Below are 18832 nucleotides of genomic sequence, written 5' to 3'. Positions count from 1 at the left end.
TGCCCCAGTCCACCCAAATTCTGTAATCCACAGCCAAAGATTACGCCCACCCCACCCCCACACACCCCCATCCCACACACATCCGGCTCACTTTGTGGATGGATGTTCAGGCCCCTGCCCAGAGACCAAGTCCAGGCCTGGCCATCTGGGCTTGCCAAAGCCTCAGAAATTTGAAAGGCTGGATCAAGCTTTTTTCTGAGGAGGGTTTTTTGTTGTTGTTGTTTTATCAGAGGGAACGAGGTTTTTTGTTTGTTTGTTTGTTTTTCCTACACCCGTTTCTGTAGATTATAGCCAAGGTAAAAGAGCAACTAGTAAAATGAATCCCAAAAATAACTCGGTACAAAACAGGTCTTTTTCAGAATTATTTCATCAAATAAAAGTTAACGAAAACTCTTTACAGGAGTTTTAAATCCTATTTCAAAACTGAAGAAACAACTCCATCATTGGCCATAGGCCCCTGGCAATCCTCGCACACACTGACTTGCTGGTACTTTAGCTGGTGTCCATCATCGCATCGTAATCGTCCAGCAGGGGATCCATCTCCTCGTTGTCCCTCATGGAGCTGCAAGCGTTCTTCTGGACATCCAGCTCCTCGGTTTCCCTCATCGAATTGTAAGCACCCTTCTGGGATCCAACTGCTTGGTGCCCCTCATTGGGTATAAGAGTCCTACTTGGCGTCCAACTACTTGGTGCCCCTCATGGAGTTGTAAGCGTCCAGCCCGGGGTCATCCTGCCCCTTCCCCCCTTCCCCTGCCCCATTCTCCCTCTCTGGATGGATGGGATGGTCATGCCCCAGCCCAAAAGCTGGACCGAGGTCATTTCGAAGGAGATTGTTTGTTTGTTTGTTTGTTTTTAAGATTTTTTTTGAAGGAGGATTTTTTTAAGGAGATTTATTTTCTTTATTTTTTTATTTTTCAATTTTAAAATTAGTGTTTTTGGCTTTGGTTTTGGTTTTGGGTTTTTTTTTAAACCAGGTCAGAATGTCAATTCTTCAAAGTGCATGCAAGCTGCTCCTCCTAAGTGGCCCAGACTGAATATTCGAGAGCATCTCCAGGAAGGCCTGCAGGGACGGTGCCTCCACATTCTGGAAGGATTTCTGGACTCTGCCAAACAGGGTGAGGTTTTTCATCTCCAGCCAGATGAACCCGAGTGGTTCTCATCGACCAGGATAAAGACTCCAGGGCAGCGCCTGGCGAAGACGAACATAGGGAAGTTAACATTAATGGTTTCTACTATCGCTATAGAAACACATCCTGTGGGTTCGGAGGTAATTCTTGTCTTCTGAGCCCACACCCACAGGCAGAACAAACGGAACCGGCTGTTCCTCCAAAACTGAAGCTCTGGACTCCCGGAGGCTAGGCTGGGCAGGGTCCTGCCAGCCATGGCCCTGGCTTTCCTCAGTCCCGTGTTCTTGCTGCTGCTGCTACTGCTCCCAGATCACCTGCTCGCCAATATACTGGACCACGCTGGAGAGCTCGTTGAAGTTTCGGAAGATTTCAACATCTGGCTGGTGGATGCGGCGCATGAGGTGGATCTCTACCTTAGTGTTGATGCACTGTCCCGTGATGTGGGTGACCCTGGCATACTTCCCACCATGTTGGCCCCAGGAACTTGGGAGATGCCATTTTGTTTTTTTTAATATATTTTATTGATTTTTGTTCAAAGTGGAAAAAAGAGGTGTAGAGAATTAGAAACCTCAAAGGTAGAGAAATCTCAATCAGCTGCCTCGGGCACATCTCCTACTGGGGATGTGCCCACAACCAAGGTATATGCCCTTGACCAGAATCGAACCTGTGAACCTTTAGTCCGCAGGATGGTGCTCGGTCCACTGAGCCAAAACAGTTAGGGCGGCACCCGCCATTTTGAAACAGCAAAGGTCAATCCCTCTCTTTAACCTTCTCTCTTCCTCCCCACATCCCAGGTTTTAACTTCCCCGTTAGGATAGAACAAAATGCAAGTGCAAAACATTGTAGAAGTATACGTTTTACTACACGGAGATGGATTAATATCTTTGTGTCCTTCGTGTGTGTGTGTGTGTGTGTGTGTGTGTGTGTGTGTATGTGTGTGTGTCTGTGTCTGTGTGTCTGTGTGTGTTTTAAAATATATATTTATTGATTTGGGAGAGGAAGGGAGAGGGAGAGAGTGATAGTACATCCACGATGAGAGAGGATCACCGGTCAGCTGCCTCCTGCACACCCCACACTGGGGATCTAGCCTGCAACCCAGGCATGTGTCCTTGACCAGAATCGAATCCGGGAGGCTTCGTGGTCCACAGGCTTACACTCTATCCACTGAGCCAAACCGGCAAGGGCCCTTTTGCTTTTGTTGTTTAAAAAGAGATTGGAAGGGAGAGGGAGAGAAAGAGGGAGAAGCAGAGGGAGAGGGAGAGAGAGAGGTAAAGGGAGAGGGAGAGGGTGAGGAAATTGATTTTCCACTTGTTTATTCATGTGTCCCTTGCTTTTTAAAAATAATACAACGAGGGAATTTGTGGTTTCTACCCTGAGACCCTGGGCTGTGCCCTGAGGGGACTGGAAAAAAGGAAAGTGACTTGTTACCATGGCATTCACGAGTCCAAAAACATGTGATCCTAGAGGCATAGAAAGACAATAGACACAGATACCAGTAAGGTCAAAGATGATCTCTCTCAGGGAAGATACCCGGCCTAGGACGTGACTACACACACACTATACACTGCTTTCTACTTTTAAAAGTCTTTAATTTCAGAACATCCTGGGTGATCACTTTAGGGGTCTGAGTTTGCAAGCCCAGGCCAGGCCTCCTGCGAGTGGGTCAGGTCAGCTTGTGGCCCCTTTTCATCCAGAATGCAAAGATTCTTATGTATTTACACCTTCCATTTTATCCTATGACATTCCATTTCATTTTATTAACAGATGTCTCCCACAATACATTCAATTCCAAAAAAAAACCCAGCAACAACAACAGCAACAACAAAGAGAAAATGAATCCTCCATTGTTGTCCCTGGAGTACTCACCTCCTTTAGGCTTTCAGAGTTCCCGGGTTTCAAGGGTCAATGTCCACAAATAGTGTTCTGGGTACATCCACTCGGTCCTCAGTCACACCCATTCACCCCCCCCCCCCCCAGTCCCCTCCCTAACCCACAAACACACATAAAAAAATCTCCAGTCCCTCTTTCACTGCCAGGCTGCCCATGGGCCTTCCGGGAAAAAACCCAGGTGGTGGACGCCAGGGCATAGAGGATAGGGGATAGGGCATAGTGGGTCATGCCTAGGGTCAGATCTAGGGTCAGGGTCAGGGTAAACATAAGTGTCAGTGTCAGGTTAAGTTTAGGGTCAGGGTAAGGGTCAGGGTTATTGTTAGGTTTATTTTCAGGGTCAGATTAGGGTCACTGTCAGGGTTAGATTTAGGGTCAGGGTTAGGGTTAGGTTTAGGGTCAGTGTCAGTGTTATTGTGGGGATCAGGATGAGGGTCAAGGTCAGGGTCAGCATCAGGGTCAGGGTAAGATTCAGGGTCATCATAAGTGCCAGGGTAAGGGTCAGCATAGGGGTCATTTTCAGCATTAGTGTTAGTGTTATTGTCAAGGTCAGCTCATGGTCAGGTTTGGGTGAGGGTGAGGGAGAGGGTTTATAGGGTTAGGGATGGGGTTGTTAAGTTTAGGTTTAGGGGTTCTGCACGGAGCCCTGCAGAAGGCAAGGCTGGGCCTGCTCCAGCTGTCAACACCCAGTGGTGGGATAGGCCCAGCATCCCCGGAGTTGCAGCCCTGGAGTTGGGGAAGGGGTGCAGCTGGAATGCCACTCCCACCCAAACCAGAGGCCCTGGGAGGCATCTCATCACTGGACTTGTAGGTTCTCTTGATTTTCTAGAAGGTTCCAACAACTCTGGGCTTAGAAAGCCTTCACTTTCTTCCACCTTCGAAGTTCCGTATGTTTACTTCCTGGACCCTCTCCTGCAGCACTGTCCCTCTCCTTCTCTTTTGACTTTGTACTGTCCTTCCGATCATGGCTGTCTCTTGTTGAAAGCTTTTCTGGATGTTTGCTACCACCTATGCTTCTATTTCTACCACTTTTCCCACCCGAATCATCTTCTCTGCGACCCCTTGTAAGGGGAGAATTGGTGACGTGAAGTGGTAGAAAGCTCTCTGGAGAAAAGTTCTCTCCATTTGCTGACGGTCGAGGCTGTGCTCCAGCAGCATAACCTTTGTAGCATTTTTCGTACCACTCCCTGTATTTCCTCTCCCATTCTCGGTAATGCTCTTTTACAAATGGGTCTCTAAAGTCAACACTCCTCCCATGATAAGCTTTTCAGTCATAGGATGGTGGAACCTCTCTGTATCTCTTAAAATATTCACGTTCTGTTTCCCCTTGTAGTACAGTGCGTTTATTTGGAGACTGTCCCCTAAATGCTTGAGGGGACCTTGATCGCGAAGGATGTCGCCTATACAGTGGTGACCTTGACCTAGATCAACCACGATATCCATGAGATCTAGACCTAGACCTTGGCCGTTAATTTCGACTCTTGCCTCTGCCTCTTCTGGGGCATGGCAGTGATTCGAATAGGAAGGAGAGTGTGAGTGGTTAGGTGATTGAGAACGACAACATGAGCGCCCTGAACCACGTGTTGATTTAGCGTAAACAGAAGGACTTCTGAAGTATGAGGAACCACTGTGGGAATATTTAGACTTAGACTCTTCTTGTAGCCGTCGCTGCTCTCTATAGAATTTTTCCCTGGACAGAAGTGGTGCTTGTGCTGCTGGGATTGTATTTGAGTGAGGAGTCTGCACTCCTGATGATACCCAAGGTGCTGATAAATTGGCAGAAGGACTCCTGGAGTATGCGGAAACACTGTAGGGATATTGAGACTCTTCTTTTAGCCATCGCTGCTCTCTGTAGAATTCTTCCCTGGACAGAAGTGGTGCTTGTGTTGTTGAATTGGTATCTGAGTGAGCAGTCTGCCCTCCTGATGATACCCAAAGTGTGGATAAGTTGGCTGGCGCTGCAGGGAACCCGGGGGGAAGGAAGCTATACCCAGCAGGTGGTGACTGTCCAAGCAAAGATGGATTTCTGAGCACAGGCACCTGGTAACCTTTCTCCTCCACAAGGGCAGTTATTGCTATTGAAGAGGTTCCCTTTGAATGTTCGAAGGCGAGGGCTGTGGCCGGCAATATTTTATGATCCAAATCCCGGAAAGGCCCATCTGGTTTTTCCGAGTGGACTGATATGGAGACCGATGCAGTTACATCGGGTACAGGCACTGGGATAGATGAATTTCCAGGCGCAGCAGGGGCTAAAGAAGACTGATTAGAAGTGAAAGAAGGTATAGAGGGAGCAGGGTGGCCTGATTTGGATGCCACTGGAATCATCGGAGGATCTTGCTGTCTTGATATTGGAGATCTCATCAGAGGCTGTAGATTCCGCTGAAGGAGTCATCTCCAAGGCGGTATCGGCGGCGGTGGTGGTGGTAACGGTTTCCGTAGTCCTGTTTTATAACCACCAGTTCCATTTTTGAAGTTATTAACAGCCTGTCACAAGGCTTTATTGGCAACTAAAGCAACAAGAGAGACATCATGTTGATGACACGTTGGGCATGTATGGTCCTCTGATTCCAAGAGCGCTGTTCTTATACACTCATCACAGTAGCTGTTCGCACAGCAGGGAATGATAGCGGCATCAGTCATGATGTCTCTGCAGATGAGACAGAGCAACTCGTCTGGGATAGGGTCGTCCTTTTCAGAGGACGAAGAGGGCTCCTCTGGGAAGAAAGGTGGCTTTTCTTTCTTCCCAATTGCATATGCCTCTGCCTCTATAGTCGGTATTGTGTATGTCCCGGTGCTGGTGAGCTTTGCACCTTTCATGGTAGGATCTGTCACTTCCATCATGAAACTTCGGGGGATTCCCGTGCTCTTTTTAATCCTAGGACGAGATTCGAAGTTTTTGTCCCCATTGGTTGGGCAATTCTTAATATAATGGCCAGGTCTACCACAGCGGAAACAGGTGTAAGATGGAGGTGGTGGACCTAGAGGCTTCTTCATGTAATTGATGGGGTCGTATGCACGGCCAGACTGCCACATCATGGCTTTAATTTTATCTTCTTCAGAAGCATTGGCTTCAGCCAGATTGGCAGTCTTTCTAAGTTGGGCCAGAGACATAGGTGCAGAAGAGTCATCAGTGACTTTTGAAGTTCCCATCACTGGATCAGTTCGACCTATAACGTCTGTCTGGCTTGTAGATTTTACACCTCCAATAGGAATTCTTCTAACAATGAAAGGCGGATTCTTAGGAATCAGAGCATTATCATCAGTGTACTCTTCCTCGGTCTGCGCTTGCTGATCTGCAGGTCATACTTGGCAGCTTTCAGCTTCTCTCTCCCCACAATCTGCGTCTTTAGGTTGTGGAGGGAGATGTGCCGCCCATCAAAGGTGACGATGGCATAGCTGAGTGTGGAAGCGAATTTATAATGAACACAAGACATGATGCCAAAGAATCCTCAGGTTGGACGAGGACACGTGGACACGCTCAGTATACGTATACTTATGAACTGAAGAGCAGAATATGGGCATACACAGAACACTCGCAAGACACCGAAGGACCGAAGGCCTTGGGTTGAACACCCCCTCCCCACAGCAGGGGCGTGAGAACCACAATCCAGTCCCCAAACCCAGAATCACTTAATGTGCAGGAAGGCGGGCCAGGGCGGGAGGGCCCGGGGCTCCGCCAACGGGCAGGGCGTCACCCAGGCCCGATCCCCCTCGCTCAGACTCAGGGCCAGCAGGCGGTGCAGTCAGCGGCGGCGAGTCCACACGTCACAAGTCCGAGTGACCCAGCGGGGTCAGGGGTCTGTAGTGCGTCCGCAACTCCCTGGGGCCCTCTCCGTGGTTTGGGGTGACCCGGGTACCGCAAGAAGACCAGAGTCGGCGAAGAAGAAATGACACGCAGACCACGGTCGGTGATCAGTAGCCTAGCTAGGTTCTAGTCAGGTGTCCTAGCGGCTTCTATGTCTCGGGACCGGGTCTTGGCGAGACATCTCTCCTGAAAGAACCCTTAGAGAACGAGGACGATGACCACGACCACAAGCCTAGGGCTCAGAAGCTCTGCAAAGAAGTCCCTGCTTTCTTTTATAGCCCAGAGCCGGTGGGAGGAGCCAAATCAACCGCCCGCTCGACCAATCAGCCGCCCCTAGGACTGATGTCACAGGTTGGGCTTCAAGTTGAGGGGAGGAGGCTTGCATTGGCGCTGCAGGACCAGGAAGGGCGCCACAGGCCCGCCCAAGCGATTCACGGGGCTTGGGGGAGGACTTGGGAGACAGGGCAGGTGCCCAAGGAGGCCCGCAGGGCTCCGTTTCCATGCCTTGCAGGATGGAATCGCCGTTTTTTCTTGGTGGAAGAGGGGACAATACATACTTAGACAGGCTCCGGTGGGCCCAGGGCGGGCCAAAAGGAAACAAAGCCACGGAAAATCTCCTAGGCCTGCCTCACTCGGCAGATATCTTGTTAGCGGGACCTTGTGCTCCCGTGTGTGTGTGTGTGTGTGTGTGTGTGTGGCAGGGGGACGCGGGGGGCGGGGAATGCGGGGGTTGGAGGAGGGAGGGATAGGTGTGTGGGTGTGGGTGTGGGTGTGGGAGTTTGTGTGTGCGCGCGAGCGTGTGCGTCTGTGCGTGTACATCCCCAGTCACACACAGACACTCCTTGCTTTGAATGGTCCGTCGCCATCCATGAACACCCTTCAGCCCCTGCCTTCTCAAAGACAATGCCCCCTGCATGGTCTTCCCGCCTCGGGTCTAGCCAGAAATGGGGAAGTCCAGTCACCTGTCTGTGCTTTCCCCACAGGAGGTTGCAGGAGCGGGGCTTGCATTGACGCTTCTCGACCAGCAGAGGGCGGGACGGGCTCTTAGGCCCCTGCTCCAGTCCACCCAAATTCTGTAATCCACAGCCAAAGATGACGTCCTGGCCTGTTCATTTGATCCACACCCCGCCCACGCCCATCCCCCACCCCCCACCCCCCACCCGTAACCCTCCCCCCACCCCGCTAACTCTGTGGATGGATGGTCAGGCCCCCGCCCAGAGACCAAGTCCAGGCCTGGCCACCTGGGCTTGCCAAAGCCTCAAAAATTGGAAAGGCGGGGTCAACTTTTATTTCTGAGGAGGGTATTTTGTTGTTGTTCTTTATCAGAGGGAACGAGTTATTTTGTTTGTTTGTTTGTCTGTCTGTCTGTTTCTTTTTCCCACACCTTTTCGGGTGATTATGGCCAAGGTGGAAACAGCAACCGGTAAAATGAATCCCGAAAATGACTCGGCACAAAACAGGTCTTTTTCAAAGTTATTGAATAAAATAAAAGTTAACGAAAAATCTTTCTAGGAGTTTTAAATCCTATTTCCAAACGGAAGAAACAACTGCATCATTGGCCCCAGGTCCCTGGCCATCCTCGCGCACACTGACTTGCTGGTGCTTTAGCTGGAGTCCATCATCTCATCGTCATCGTCCAGCAGGGCGTCCATCTCCTCGGCGTCCTTCTGGCCGTCCAAGTCCTCGGTGTCCTTCATCGCGCTGTCAGCGTCCAGCTGGGAGTCCAACTCCTCGGTGTCCCTCATGGAGCTGTAAGTGTCCTTCTGGGCGTCCACCTTTTTGGTGTCCCTCATGGCATGGTAAGCGCCCAGGTGGGCGTTCATCCTTTTGGTGTTCCTCATCAAGTTGTAAGTGTCCTTTTAGGCGTCCAGCTGCTGGGTGACCCTCATCCCGCTGTAAGCGTCCTGCTTGACGTCCAACCGCTGGGGGCCCGTCATCGAGTTGTAAGAGTCCACCTGGGCATCCAACTCCTCCGCCGAGATGAGTCGCTTTGAATGGCGGGCCGTGCGCCTGCCTGGACGCTGGTTGCCTCCGCGGGCGCGGGCCTGAGTGCCACCGCTACCGCCTCTGCCGCCGAAGCCTCCAGATCCTCAGTTTGTAGTCACCTAGCCTCTGTTGACACTCGGTACCGGCCTGGGATGCGTGTCTATCTGCACACGTGACCTCCCTGCCCGTTCCCAGCGCTGGGAGCGCAGTAGCTGCTGCTGGTGCGGGACCCACTGGAGAGCTGCGCCCACAACCTGCCCAAGGACCCAGCCCAGCCTCCACGCTCCTCCTGGCAGCGTGCTCTGGCGCCCGCAGGACTGGGAGAACTTTCGGAGCGTGCACATCCGAGACTCGCGGCTTCCTGGTGCTTTTGCCATCGCATTCCCTGGACTCGGAGGATTCACCCCGTTCTCGCGGCAGCATCAATGCACACCGGGAAGACGCATCTCCTCTTGTTGGGGAGTAGGGGGCATTTTAATTATTTTATTTTATTTCATTTTATTTTATGTATTATGCTGTATGAAATGATTTATTAAATGCTGCTGCATATACTTTTTATCCCATACTAATAAAATTCTGCACAATATGTCCTGCTTGTGATTGGGTTTCATTTCTGACCATGTCAGATCATGTTTGGCATCATGGTTGTGCCACAAAGCTCAGGTCCCTGAGAGGAGAGTGGAGTCTGATGTTCCTTGAAATGACTGTAGTTTGGGCTCCACCTCTAGGTCCATGCCTAATCCCCCTCTCACGATCAAGGTCATCCCCACCCTAAGGGGCACTAAAAACCCTTAGGGATTCACCCTCCAAAGGTGCCCCGCCCTTGTGGTCCTTCGGCAGCCTCAGTGCCCCTCTCAGAATCCCTCAGTCCCTGCCCACCCCACCCCCATCCGAGGAGCCCTCCTTGACCTGGACGACTTCAGAACATGTCCAGGACCCTACCCCTGCCCCCACCATGCCCTGAGAATGAGAGCTCTCCGCAGCTTCTAGAGGAAGGATGCCAAGGGCTGACAGGAGTGATGAATTTACTCATAGATCAGCCGTGTCTCCACATTCCTCACTTCATGTAAGAGAGACACCAGATGTCAGCCAACAGTGCAGAAAGTCACCTGGACTAGAGGAGTGCCTTAGTAGACACAATGACATGCACACCACAGTGTGACCGTGGGATTCCCTTCAGGAATGCTTTCAACCTCAGAGGGCTGAACATGACGCACCCTAGAGAGAAACCATGTGAATGTCACCTACGAGGGAAAGGCTTTCTACAACATTCTGAGCTTAGAAACCACAATGAAATGCACAACGGAGAGAAGCCTTATGAGTGCGGTGAGTGTGGGCAAGCCTACCATCAGAGTTCTTTCCTTAGACAACATGAGGCCATCCACACTGGAGAGTAACCACATGAATGTCCCCTATGTGACAGACCTCTCAATCAAAGATCTTACCACAGAAAAGCAGGATTGAGTCCATCCAGGCAAGCAATGCTATGAATGTCACTAGTCAAAACTCTGGCCTGAACCAGCACCGGAGAATGCATACGGGGAAGAAACCACATGTATGTCCCATGTGTGGGAAGGCTTTCCGTCAAAAGTCTGAGCTGACGACACGTTCCCACATAACACACACCAGAGACAGCCCATGTGAATTCGGTCAGTGTGGGAACACATTCGGTCAACATGCGAATCTCGTCAGACACCAGAGTCCCTACAGGGGAGAAGAGCCCTAGGCATGTCACCTATGTGGAAAATCCTCCAGTCATGGTCCTTCCCCGAGAAAACATGAGGGAGCTCAACAAAGGAGAGGGAATCGTGAAAGACCAACACTGTTTACACATTATTCACTCGAGTGAAATGATGCAGGGTAAAATCAGGTGAAACCTTTCATTCATCAAACAACACTGGTCATGTACGTGACCATTCCCAGAGTACAAACCACTGTGTCTGAAAGGCGAGGCATTCGCTGATCACTTACTTCTTACTCAACCTAAAATATCCCACACCAAGGATACAGCAATCCCAAATGGAAACACACCTACTTAGTTGTTTTTATATCAGAAAATATGAGGGCATGTTTGCTGGGGGAGTGTGTGTGTGTGTGTGTGTGTGTGTGTGTGTATGTGTGTGTGTGTTTGCATCTGCCTGTGTGAACACTTGTAAAGAGCCCTAGAACACACAGCTGAGAAAGTAATGAAATGTCTGTGGAAATGAAAGTTGTTTATAGAACTGTGACATCCATTGCGGCAAGCTAGGGTGATCTGGAACTTTGAATGTAGAATTTTGTAAGAAATTCATCGTTCAGTTCAGCAATGCTTGCCCATCTTTGAACAATATAATCTGTTGCAAAAGAAACAAAGTGTTGGTGTGTGAGTTTTCCTTTTGCACTTTTGAACACATACATTCAGGTTCACACAGCACTTTCCCCATTGGCTGCTTGAAAACATGGCAGCTCCCTCCGTCTATGTTTTCTTCTACATGATCTGCTAAAGACACAGCCAAGCTCTTCTGCCTCAGGTGTTAGTTGCCTCTGCATGACATGACCCTGCTCAGGAAAGTTCATTCGGGCATATCAAGGGCTCTCACGGAAAAATCTTGGTGGGACATCATTCTCTGTCTCTGCTAAGTGGGGTCAGAAGACAGAGTTCTAAACACTTCTTTTTTTTAATTATTTTTTTGGATCTTTACACACCCTGTTTTTCTCTTAGACATCATGGAGCAGGGGGCCTCCAGTTCCTATTTACAAACCAAGGAGTCGGTTGGGTTATCCATTGTGGATGTCACGGCAGTCAACTGTCGTGGAGACCAATGTGCTCCAAGGAAGACGACATCATGTCCAGTTAGGGGAGAAGCCACCCTGACTTGGGAAGAGGCAGCTCAAATGGCGAGCTGTATCTAGCAAGGAGATATCACAGTGTGTTCCTTTGGCATTCCATCACACAGGTCATCGTCTCTCACATGGATTCTCATAAAAGTCACCTGGGGAACAGCACACTAATGAGTCCTCTTGAGGGCAAGGCCACGGCTGTCTGGCCACCTATGTCTGCCAGGCCCTAGGACAGGCGCGGACAGGTGCTGGGTCAAAGGACTAATCAATGATGGCGCCTCCCCGAGGGCCCCACCGCCCCCTCCACCCCACCCTACCCCTACGCACCAGCGCGCGAAGAAGGACACAGGCACACAGACACACGCGCCCACAGACACACACACCTGCACAAGGGGCGGGGCCTGAGGGCAGAGCTGCCTCGAGCTCCATTGGTTGGGAACGCTAGGTGACAACTGCCTACCAGCTATTTAAGGCGGCACTCGCAGGGCTGTTGGCCAGAGCTTCAAGCTCAGAGGGCCCAGGAGCATCCAGGATGCAAGACCCCGGGTTTCCCACTGGCTCCCGGTTGTCCCCAAGCCCCCTGAGGAAGAGGACGCGGCTGTGGCGCCCGTGGAGGCATCGCACTGTGTTCAGCGCACAACAGCTGCGGGTCCTGGAGGAATTCTTTGAGGGGAAACCCTACGGGACCTATGAGGAACGCGAGACCCTGGCGGCCAGGCTGAACCTGCAGGAGGCCCAAGTAAGGGTGTGGCTCAAGAACCGCGGGGCCAAAGTGCAAAGGTTGCACTGAATGCGCAAATCAGCAAGGCCAGGGAGCCAAGGCTGCGCCCCAGCAACTGGCAGTCTGCGCCCCTCAGTCCGCGCCGGTGCCCTCGCCTGCAAGCCCTGCGTCCCAGGAGGGCCCTTTGCTCCCTGCCAGCCCTGTGCTGCCCGCCATTCCTGTGCGCCCTGAGGAGCCAGTGTTCCCCGCTGGCCCTGTGTTCCCGGCCGGTCCTGTGCTCCCGCCGGGTCCTGTGCTCCCGGCCGGCTTTGTGCTCCTCGCTGGCCCTGTGCTCCCCACCAGACCTGTGCTCCCTGCCTCCCCCGTACACCACGGGGCCTTGGTTTCGACATCCTCCCTCCGCACAGACCTTTGCAAGTCTTCGCAACAGCAGATCCCAGCGCCTCCAGCTACAGCCAGGCCTGCTGCGACCCTGCTCAAGGCTTCCAGGGCATGGTCACCTCTGCCACTGCTCCAGCTCCAGCCCCAACCCCAGCCCCAGCTCCAGCTCCAGCTCCAGCTCCAGCTCCAGCCCCAGCCCCAGATCCAGCTCCATATCCAGCTCCAGATCCAGATCCAGCTCAACATCTAGATCCAGCTCCTTCTTCAGCTGCAGTTCCAACTCCAGCTTTAGATCCAGCTCCAACTCCCAGTCCAACTCTAACTGGAGCTCCATCCGAGGCCACACTCTCGCCGCTGGGCCTCGACAACGCTGGGGATGTCTCGTCAGACCCTGATTTCACAGACCTGCTCTCAGCCTATTGCTTCTCGGAGGAGCCCTTTTCCTCCCCTAGGCCCTGGTACGACTTTGTGGGTGACAGCGACGTGGACCTCTTCCAGTTCCTGGATCTCCTAGGGAAGGTGTCCCCGCCAAGTCCTGCAGATGCCACGGGACCAGAGGGGACCAGGGTGTGCGCCCACGCGGGTGCGAGGAGCACCGGTGAGTGCGTCTCCGCCGCCAGTTGCTTGTCTGCAGAGTCAGCGAACCTCTAAACCTCCACCCTGGGGAGGAGGCCTGGGCTCTGCACCTTGGCCCCCTCCCGCCAGCGTCCTTTGGTGGCTAGTGCGCATGCGCGTGGCAGCGGGCCTGGGCCGCTGCTTGGGCAGGCCAGGCTTAGCCCATTAGGACGCATGTGTCCTCGCTGTGGGTTCCCAGCACTGGGAGCGCAGTAGCCGCTGCTGGTGCGGGACCCACTGGAGAACTGCTGCCCACAACCAGCCCAAGGACCCAGCCCAGCCTCCACGCTCCTCCTGGCAGCGTGCTCTGGCGACCGCAGGACTGGGAGAACTTTCGGAGCGTGCACATCCGCGACTCTCGGCTTCCTGGTGCATTTGCCATCGCATTCCCTTGACTCGGAGGATTCACCCCCTTCTCGCGGCGGCATCATTGAACACCGGGAAGACGCATCACATCTTGTTGAGGGGTGGGGGGCATTTTAATTATTTTATTTTATTTCATTTTATTTTATGTATTATGCTGTATGAAATGATTTATTAAATGCTGCTGCATATACTTTTTATCCCATACTAATAAAATTCTGCACAATATGTCCTGCTTGTGATTAGGTGTCATTTCTGATCATGTCAGATCATGATTGGCATCATGGTTGTGCCACAAAGCTCAGGTCCCTGAGAGGAGAGTGGAGTCTGATGTTCCTTGAAATGACTGTAGATTGGGCTCCACCTGTAGGTCCCTGCCTAATCCCCCTCTCACGATCAAGGTCATCCCCACCCTAAGGGGCACTGAAAGCCCTTAGGAATTCACCCTCCAAAGGTGCCCCTCCCTTGTGGTCCTTCGGCAGCCTCAGTGCCCCTCTCAGAATCCTTCAGTCCATGCACACCCCAACCCCATCCGAGGAGCCCTCCCTGACCTGAACGACTTCAAATCATGTCCAGAATCCTACCTCTGCCCTCACCGTGCCATGAAAATGCAAGCTCTCCACAGCTTCTAGAAGAAGGGTGCCAAGGGCTGATAGGAGTGATGAATTTACTCATAGATCAGCCCTGTCTCCACATTCCTCAGTTCTCGTAAGAAAGAAACCAGATGTCAGCCAACAGTGCGGAAAGTCACCTGGACTAGAGGATGCCTTAGTAGACACAATGACATGCACACCACAGCGTGACCGTGGGATACCCTTCAGGAATGTTTTCAACGTCAGAGGGCAGAACATGACACACCCTAGAGAGAAACCATGTGAATGTCTTCTACGTGGGAAAGGCTTTCTACAACGATCTGGGCTTAGAAACCACAATGCAAAGCACAACGGAGAGAAGCCTTATGAGTGAGGTGAGTGTGGGAAAGCCTTCATTCAGAGTTCTTTCCTTAGACAGCATGAGGCCATCCACACAGGAGAGTAACCACATGAATGTCCCCTATGTGACAGACCTCTCAATCAAAGATCTTACCACAGAAAAGCAGGATTGAGTCCATCCGGGCAAGCAATGCTATGAATGTCACTAGTCAAAGCTCTGGCCTGAACCAGCACTGGAGAATGCATACGGGGAAGAAAACACATGTATGTCTCATGTGTCGGAAGGCTTTCCGTCAAAAGTCTGAGCTGACGGACATGTACCCACATAACACACACCAGGGAGAATCCATGTGAATGCGGGCAGTGTGGGAAAGCCTTCAGTCAACATGCGAATCTCATCAGACACCAGAATTCCTACATGGGAGAAGAGCTCTAGGCATGTCAGCTATGTGGAAAATCCTCTAGTCATGGTCCTTCCCTTAGAAAACATGATGGAACTCAACAAAGGAGAGGGAATCATGAAAGACCAACACTGCTTTACACATTATTGATTCAAATGAAATGATGCAGGGTAAAATCAGGTGAAACCTTTTATTCATCAAACAACACTGGTCCTGTACGTGACCATTCACAGTGTACAAACCACTGTGTCTGAAAGGCGAGGCATTCGCTGATCACTTATTTCTTACTCAACCTATAATATCCCACACCAAGGATACAGCAATCCCAAATGGAAACACACATACTTAGTTGTTTTTATATTAGAAAAATATGAGGGCATGTGTGCTGAGTGTGCGTGTTGGGTGTGTGTGTGTGTGTGTGCATCTGCCTGTGTGAATACTTGTAAAGAGCCCTTAAACACACAGCTCAGCAAGTAATGAAATGTCTGTGGGAATGAAAGTTGTTTATAGAACTGTGACATCCATTGCGGGAAGCTATGGTGATCTGGCAACTTTGAATGTAGAATTTTGTAAGAAATTCATAATTCAGGACAGCAATGATTGCCCATATTTGAACAATAAAATGTGTTGTGAAAGAAGCAAAGTGTTGGTGTCTTAGTTATCCTTATGCAGTTTTGAACACATACATTCAGGTTCACACAGCCCTTTCTCCAATGGCTGCTTGGAAACATGGCAGCTCCCTCCGTCTGTTTTCTTCAACACGATCTGCTAAAGACCCAGCCAAGATCTTGTGCCTCAGGTGCTAGATGCCTCTGCATGACACGACCCTGCTCAGGCAAGTTCTTTCGGGCATATCAAGGGCTCTCACGGAAAAATCTTGGTGGCATATCTTTCTATGTCTCTGCTAAGTGGGGCCAGGAGGCAGAGTTCTAGACACTTTTTTTTTTTTTGGTTCGTTACACACCCTGTTTTACTTTTAGACATCATGGAGCAGGGGGCTTCCAGTCCCAATTTACAAACGAAGAAACCCTTTCGGTTATCCATTGTGGACGTCAGGGTCGTCAACTGCCGTGGAGACCAACGTGCTCCCAGGAAGCAGAAATCATGTCCAGTTAGGGGAGAAGCCACCCTGACACGAGAAGAGGCAGTTCAGATGGCGAGCTGAATCTAGCAAGGAGATCTCACAGTGGGTTTTCTTTGGCATTCCATCATGCAGGTCATCGTCTCTCACATGGATTCTAATAAAAGCCCCCTCGGAAACAGCACACTACCGAGTCCTCTTGAGGGCAGGGCCACAGCTGTCTGGCCACCTACATCTGCCAGGCCCTAGGACAGGCACGTGGTGCGGGCAGCTGCTTGGTTAAAAGACTAATCAATGATTGCGCCTCCCTGATGGCCCTGCCCGCCCCACCCCCAGCCCACCCCACCCCACCCGGTTCCTACGCACCTGCACACGAAAAAACAGGCATGCACACACGCACGCACGCAAGCACGCACGCCCGCCCGCACACACCTGCACAAAAGGCGGGGCCTGAGGGCAGAGCTGCCTCGAGCCCCATTGGTTGGGAACGCTGGGTGGCGAGTGCCTCCCAGGTATTTAAGGCGGCACTCGCAGGGCTGTTTGCCAGAGCTTCAAGCGCAGAGGGCCCAGGAGCATCCAGGATGCAAGACCCTGGGGTTCCCACCGGCTCCCCGTTGTCCCCAAGCCCCCTGAGGAAGAGGACGCGGCTGTGGCGCCAGTGGCGGCCTCTCACGGTGTTCAGCGCACAGCAGCTGCGGGTCCTGGAGGAATTCCTTGAGGGAAAACCCTACGGGACCTATGAGGAACGCGAGACCCTGGCGGCCAGGCTGAACCTGCCTGAGGCCCAAGTGAGGGTGTGGCTCAAGAACCGCAGGGCCAAAGAGCAAAGGTTGCAGCGACTGCGCAATCAGCAAGGCCAGGGAACCCAGGCTGCGCCCCAGCAACTGGCAGTCTGCGCCCCTCAACCCGCGCCGGTGCGCTCGCCTGCAAGCCCTGCGTCCCAGGAGGGCCCTTTGCTCCCTGCCAGCCCTGTGCTGCCCGCCATTCCTGTGCGCCCTGAGGAGCCAGTGTTCCCTGCTGGTCCTGTGTTCCCAGCCGGCTCAGTGCTCCTGGCAGGCCTTGGGCTCCCCGCTGGCCCTGTGTTCCAGGCCGGTCCTGTGCTCCCGGCGGGTCCTGTGTTCCCAGCTGGCCCTGTGCTCCCGGCGTGTCCTGTGTTCCCAGACGGCTCTGTCCATCCTGCAGGCCCTGGGCTCCCCGCTGGCCCTGTTTTCCCGGCTGGTCCTGTGCTCCGGGCGGGTCCTGTGCTCCCTGCCGGCTTTGTGCTCCTCCCTGGCCCTGTGCTCCCCACCAGCCCTATGCTCCCTGCCGCCCCCGTACACCATGGGTACCTTGGTTTCCGCAGCCTCCCTCTGCACAGGCCCTTGCAAATCTTCCCAGTAGCAGATCCCAGGGCCTCCAGATACAGCCAGGCCTGCTCCGAACATGCGCAAGATGTCCAGGGCACGATCACCGCTGCACCTGCTCCAACTCCAGCTCCAGCTCCAGCTCCAGCCCCAGATACAGATCCAGCTCCAGCTCCAGATGCCGCTCCAGACCTAGATCCAATTTCTTCTTCAACTCCAGCTCCAACTTCAGCTCTAGATCCAGCTCCAACTCCAGCTCCAAGTTCAACTCCAAGTCCAACTCGAGCTCCATCAGAGGCCACACTCTCGCCTCAGGGCCCCGACAACGCCGGGAATTTCTCTTCAGTCCCAGATTTCACAGACCTGCTCTCAGCCTATTGCTTCTCGGAGGAGCCCTTCTCCTCCCCCAGTCCCTGGTACGACTTTGTGGGTGACAGCGACGTGGACCTCTTCCAGTCACTGGATCTGCTAGGGAGTGTGTATCCGCCAAGTCCTGCAGATGCGGGACCAGAGGGGACCAAGGTGTGCGCCCACGCGGATGTGAGGAGCGCCGGTCAGTGCGTTCCGCCGCCAGTTGCTCACCTGCAGAGTCAGTGAACCTCTAAGCATCCACCCTGGGGAGGTGCCCTGGGTTCTTTACCCTGCCCCCCTCCGGCCAACACCCTTCGGTGGCCTCTGCGCATGCGCGTGGCTGAGGGCCTGGGCTGCTGCATCTCTGGTCCAGGCCTAGCCCATTAGGACGCACGTGACCTCGCTGCGGGTTCCCAGCGCTGGGAGCGCAATAGCTGCTGCTGGTGCGGGACCCACTGGAGAACTGCTGCCCACAACCTTCCCAAGGACCCGGCCCAGCCTCCACGCTCCTCCAGGCAGCGTGCTCTGGCGCCCGCAGGACTGGGGGAACTTTCGGAGTTTGCACATCTGCGACTTGCAGCTTCCCGGTGCTTTTCCCAGCGCATTCCCTGGACTCAGAGGATTCACCCCATTCTCGCAGCATCATTGAACACCGGGAAGACGCATCGCGTCTTGTTAGAGGGGGGGTGGGGGGGTTATTTTACTCATTTTATTTTATGTATTATGCTGTATGAAATGATTTATTAAATTCCGCTGCATATACTTTTTATCCCATACTAATAAAATTCTGCACAATATGTAGTGCTTGTGATTGGGTGTCATTTCTGATCATGTCAGATCATGTTTGGCATCATGGTTGTGCCACAAACTCAGGTCCCTGAGAGGAGAGTGGAGTCTGATGTTCCTTGAAATGACTGTAGATTGGGCTCCACCTGTAGGACCCTGCCTAATCCCTCTCTCACAGGCGAGGTCATCCCCACCCTAAGGGGCACTAAAAGCCCTTAGGATTTCACCCTCCA

At 52.6% G+C, this 18832-nt stretch overlaps 1 pseudogene; it reads right to left on the bottom strand.

Moving 5' to 3' along the window:
* Positions 1–1423: 1423 nt before the first annotated feature.
* On the bottom strand, positions 1424–6448 carry LOC139000962 (E3 ubiquitin-protein ligase RBBP6 pseudogene; annotated as a pseudogene).
* Between the last annotated feature and the right edge of the window lie 12384 nt (positions 6449–18832).

This window comes from Myotis yumanensis, unplaced genomic scaffold (assembly GCF_028538775.1).
Source record: "Myotis yumanensis isolate MYYU_CA2020_CCGP unplaced genomic scaffold, mMyoYum1.0.hap1 SCAF_50, whole genome shotgun sequence".
NCBI classification, from domain to species: domain Eukaryota; kingdom Metazoa; phylum Chordata; class Mammalia; order Chiroptera; family Vespertilionidae; genus Myotis; species Myotis yumanensis.
This window is presented reverse-complemented; position numbering and strand designations above follow the sequence as displayed.